We start from the raw sequence: 6,000 nt of genomic DNA, 5'->3' as shown, positions 1-6,000 counted from the left end.
CGCTCAAAAAGCTTCATTAACCTTTCAAAAATCGCAATTTAAAGAGTAAGCTGCTTATTCGAAAATGGCCAAAACTGGATTTCTTTTGTCTAAATGACGATTAACGGGCAGAAGGTCAAAGCAGGAGACTACATTCTTTTAGTTTTTGTCCGATGAACTTGTGGGATTATCCCCTCGATCTTCTTCATCATCTGTCGGTATAATGCTCGACGCTCCCAGCTGGAGGAAGTAGCCACAGAGTGATGCCACCTCACCTCCTCTCGCAGACCTTGACTCCCTCCTGCTCCTGCATCCGCCCCCGCGCCCCCCCCCCCCCCCCCACACCCTGTATTCCCACCTGGCTGCCATTGAGGTTAACATCACAGGGAGACAATCAGAGACGGGCGGCTTCTCCTGCGACCCGGATGTACTTAGACCCTGATCCCTGGTGACCCCTGAAAGGAAGTGAGTCCTCAGCCAAGTGACCTCCCCTGGTGGCCCTTCCTGTCCCCATGTTGCCTCGCAGGAAGGAAGGATGCGGTCTGTTGTCCTCAGGCGCCATTCACTCTCTCCCCTCCTCAGCCTGACGAGAGAAACCAGATTATTGATTCCAGGCCTCATCTCTCCTCGGGCTCACGTTTGTTTTTTTCATTCTTTCAAAATCCTTCTTTTTGTCTCTGCTATTTCTCGTCATCTATTCCCTCGTCTCATCACCCACTTCTTCCTATTTTCACATCATTTCTTTCTTCTTTGTGTCATCTAGTCTCTGCCGCTGTGAGATGTGAGTAAACACTGTGGACACTTGCAAACCGCAAAGTCTCCAACCCCCGGTCGATCACACTCTTGGGGCTAACAACGCCCGTAGATTTATAGACTTCATTTTATTTATATCTGACGCTGATTTGTTTGTATGTGTTATTGATTTTTTAGTGTCCATACGTTCACATCCAATATGGCAGTCATTTCATGTGGCGAAGGAAGCCCAAGGTCAGGCTTCTGGGTTTAGTCTGCTCTCAAATGATGCACATGCACGCTGTGAATTACAGGACACCATTTGGTGGTAGTTAGGAAGAGAAGGGGACTTCCAGGCAGACAGAGAAAAAGACTTTGCTAACAACATCAAACGCTGTTTTTGTTGTTCTTCTGGCTGGAGCTTAAGAGCAGGAACTCAAACCCCAAAAAGGAGGTGAGAAGGTCACAAAGAACCTCTGCGTACTGCTCAGCTGCATCTGCTGTTACATGTAGCTGTGAAGAGGGATAACAACAATGTGCATCCAGTGGGTATTTAGTGCTTACCCGGGTTGTCTGTCTCGGTAACGTGAACGTACGACATCGGGAACGTGTGTCCCACTCTCCGCTGGATGTAATGATGCAGACAGCAGGTGGTTTATTGGTCCTGATCAATGCTGGCGCCAGATATGACGACGTTATGGGTCCAGATTTACGTTGTTGTGCATTTAACTGTTTCTCGGCTGCATGTGTTAACTGGTTCTGTCATGTAAACAAAGGATAATGCAGCTTTGAGAATCCTAACATTAGTAATGTAAGTAAAAACATTTGATAATGTTGAAAATATAAATCTCTTAAGTTCATATAAATAATTGTTGCAATTGCATTGAGCTGTATGTCTTTAGGGTCTATTTTGCAAAGGTAGAAATAATGTAAATTATATATATTCATAGTGGGATCTGGAGTAAAATCATCAATCTAAAATCCAATTTTTGCATATTGACCGTTTATGATTCTTAAATCAGCCGAACATTGTCAATGAGGCTCAGTATGATTTTCTAAACTAACCAAGATATTTTTAAAAATACATAAAATTAACTATATAATTACATGGCCTCATTCTCCTCATCCTCTGAGTTTGGATGAATCGAATAATTTCTGCTATTTAAAATGGATCCAGTTCTTTCTTGTCAAAATGCCAAATCAACACATTCCAGAAGACTCGGGACACACGGCAGGACGGCAGCAGTGAGAGAAAGAAAGAGAGAGAGAGAGAGAGAGAGAAGTGAGATGCTCTGATCCCACAGGTGTTCCTCTCCTCTCTCTGTCATGTGAGTTTGCAGCTGCATTGCCCCCTAGTGGGAAATGAGGTTTACCGTCCATAGAGGTCTGTGGTTTCAATAAAAGTGTGTTCATTAAACAGAGGGGGTGAATATTGGATCCCTGAGCCCAGAAGGTTGTTGAAACCAGCAGCTCTGTGTCAGCAGCCTGTCGGTCGGTGACTCAAACATGTTCCGCCTGAGTGACTCCATCCAGCACAGTCAGTTCACATCTGGAGCTTATGTGGGACATAAACATCGATATGTCAGGCCTTGGGGTCTTAGAGCATCCCTACCATTGAAAAGCATTAAGAACAACACATTATGAATAGATCCAAAGGCCAAAGATGCACTTAAACCCTCTGTCTCAAATGGAAAGAGAAAAAAATGAAGGGCTGGGCGGATAAGAGAGAACATGTCTAAGCAAGGGAATGTTTGTTTGGCCACATTTTGCTAATTGGTCTCAGTGGTGCAGCTAATGGTTTTAGGTTCGTCTCCAGGCCTGTGAAAAAGGAAGAGGAATGCATGTAGTGAAGGACTGTAGCTGCTGTGTTTGAGGCTTTTTCATCTGTTTGTGAAGAAGAAGAACATTTAATATCTAAAGATCAGCGAGAGGCTTTCATCCAGTTTGATATCTTCCCTTTCGGCCTCCCCCGTCTTTCAACCCGCTCAGGTTATAAGTGGTCCCTCTCCTGACCCTCACCACTCCATTTTGTCCATCTCTCATCGGCCCCGGCTGAGGCATGTGGCAACAAAGCTCCGCTGAGGTCGGACGGCATCTGTCCCCTCGGTAATCCTGGCGTTATCGCGACACATCAAAGCGTCAAGGGGCTCGCATAATTGAGTTAACGAGTGTGTTTGGTTCGTAACCCGATCCTTGAGGAGAGTGACAGAGAGAGTGAGACGGGGGGGGGGGGGGGGGGAGAAAGAGAAAGAGAAGGCCCCAAAGCCCCGCAACAACTGTGGGTTCACGCTGTGGGCCTGGCAAGGATTGCAGCGCCCTGCGCCAGCACCAGGCTAATGAAAAAACAACAGTGTGGTAATGCTGGTGTGGAGCCGGGGGCCGCAGCACCGTGCCCACTGCACAACTGCCCCGGTGGACGCTGGCACTGGCCGCAGCACCAGTTGTCACGGCCTTAATCCTGCCTGCCCAATGACCTCATCACTGCCCGCCCTCCGCCCGCCCGCCTCTCTGCAGCCGGCTGCCGTGGTTCGTTACTGCGACAGAGTGACTTCACCTCACAATCACATGCAAAGTGCTGCAGCATTGAAAATATGCAAAAGGAGAGGATGAGTCCAAAGGCAGATTTGTACGTGTCCTATGTGTCCCAGTTTCTTATGATTCTGTCTCCACACGCCTTCCCCAAAAGATCTTTTTACAATTCGAGGTGAAAGTGTTGGTGTTGCTCAAGCATTGAACCGCGACTATTACAATTTTTGACAGCAGCGTATCGTTCCAGGAGTAATGTCCCAGTTACTTTGGATAAACCACAGACCTCACTGTGGGCAAAATATGTATATAAGTAGTCCCGACGAAAACTGTTCATGGCGTGTTCTTTGGATCGTTCAGAGCAACCAGGCCATTGTTTCTGTAACACATTGCTATTCCAGTTTTCAAAGGTTATTTTTCAATGCTTTGATCAACAAACTTCCAATCACCTCTTATTGTGCTGGGCTGCCAGGAGTGGTTTTCGGAGGGTGAATATCTCAAAGCCGGCACTGTAAACTTAGGAATTATTTTATTGGACAATTTATTATTTTATTGGACAAAGCTCCATACTTGGGAGTTGGGATCGTGGCTGAGAATGTAGCATTTCAATTTTTGGGGAAAACAATTGACATTACAGAACTGAGAATAATGTTTGTGCATCTTCGTTAAAGTAAGTTTTGTTTTTGTTGAATAGTCATAATCGACCGACTCAAGCTGCTCTAATCCCGTGATATGCCTCACTTTCAACAATCCTCTACACACTCTGCCACTTTGGTCGTTTATTTAGGTTTAAGATTTCCCATCTCTACCTCAATGCCTCTGCTGCCCTGAGTCCGAATGGCTGCCTGTTTAATCTGCTCCTCAACCACCCAGCATCCACCTGTCAGCTCCAACCGCAGAGTTAAAGATAATTGCACATCACTCCCCATTATATCATATCTAAGGAGGTGGTGAAATCGGAGCCTTTAGACTTTAAAACTCTACTGATGCAAAAAACATGTCCAACATGAATTGGCTGTGGTGTGACTGAAATTGGTTTATAAGAAGCTTGTTTACCAAAATTTCCATCGACTTTCCAAGTTGTTGTTCCAACTTGAGATGAGGTTTACGTGGATTTTCTCAGTCGGCATCTTATTTTTCCGATTATCTCTTCACCACATGAAAGCACAATTACAGACCAATGAACAGACTTTCACTCAGAACTTCTGCAAATGGAACCAATGCTATAATTCACAGATAGAAACTGTTCCATGTGATATGGGCATATTGACACTTGAAAGCTGCCTTAACACAGTGCAGGATGTAAACATGAGGCTCATTCAGACACTGGTTAATGCATGTATGTATAATTGGTTCCATGTTGCACTCGCATCGAGCGCGATCAGACCGGTATGAACATACAAACCATATCAACATGCAGAGTGCAGATATTAACGGGAACAAACACAGATGTACATACTCTCCGTGAAACATACATATCCGCGCACAGGGACTCACTTGTGCGTGCGCGTGATGAAAATAACACGTGTGTGTGATGAAAATAAAGAGACACTTGCTCTGTTGGCACCTCCTCCGATCACACACGCCGCCTCCACTCCTTCATCCCAGCTGTCACAACTGCAAAAGCTCCACAAATACACACGCACACTCTCGCATATTCACACTCACCCACACACACCACTTCTCCTGCTCACACCTTTTCCCGCTCACCACGGCTCTCTCCAGTTGGTGCTTGTGTGCCCACTCTCTGCCGCAGCTTGTATGTCAAGTGTGTGTGTGTGTGTGTGTGTGTGTGTGTGTGTGTGTGTGTGTGTGTGTGTGTGTGTGTGTGTGTGTGTGTGTGTGTGTGTGTGTGTGTGTGTGTGTGTGTGTGTGTGTGTGTGTGTGTGTGTGTGTGTGTGTGTGTGTGTGTGTGTGTGTCTTTTATTGCCGTGGTTCCAGCTGAGCTCAGTCGTGGAGTAGCCACCTCTGGTCCTGCAGCCTGAGAGAGAAAGTGGACCGCGGCTTGCGTTTTATTCCGAACACCTTTGAGCTGTGAAAAGTTGCAGCCACCTAAACCTCAATCTGTTCAGCGTCTACCCACAGACCCACTGACAACAAGCACATCTGTACACTCGAGACTGCGTAAAAACAACACCATTTGGTCGTCTGGAACAGATATGACATTGGGGTTTATTTGCGTGTAGAGCGGGGAAGTGAGATCTGATCGCATGTGGTCACAGAAAACATTCACAATGCATTTTAACCCCCAGTTGTAAACGAGGCCTAAAAATGAAACCGGGCGATTTGATGCTTTTCCTCTTATTCTCGCCCATTTTTTCTTTTTGCTCCAACTCGATCCCACGTAGCGTTGGGCCTCTCAATCCCATGATCAGTGTGTGAAATCCCTCCTGTGCTTACTCTGCATGTTTTGGCATGTCAGCGCGCACAACACCAAGCGCTTCCTGCTGGAACGCCATGTGCGAGGTCATAAATCTGATCACCACAGCAACAGAAACCAGTGACACTGACACTCGCAGGAAGCTCCCCGGATTAGCGAGGATTTATTGCCGGGGCCTCGGATAACACACCCCTCCTCGGTGAGTGCACCGGGTACCCCCTCTTGCTTGAGATCTCTGCAACCAGAAACCAAAGCGTTTGGCACCTTAAATAAATCCATAAAAGCGCTGAGCAAATTCAAATTAAATTTAACTTAAAGGGCCTATATCCAAACAAATAAGGTTGCTGGAAGAAGGAGCAGATATTGAGGGAAATTGGGCCCCT

Source organism: Platichthys flesus, chromosome 16 (assembly GCF_949316205.1).
Source record: "Platichthys flesus chromosome 16, fPlaFle2.1, whole genome shotgun sequence".
Lineage (NCBI taxonomy): Eukaryota > Metazoa > Chordata > Actinopteri > Pleuronectiformes > Pleuronectidae > Platichthys > Platichthys flesus.
Note: the sequence above shows the minus strand (reverse complement) of the source record.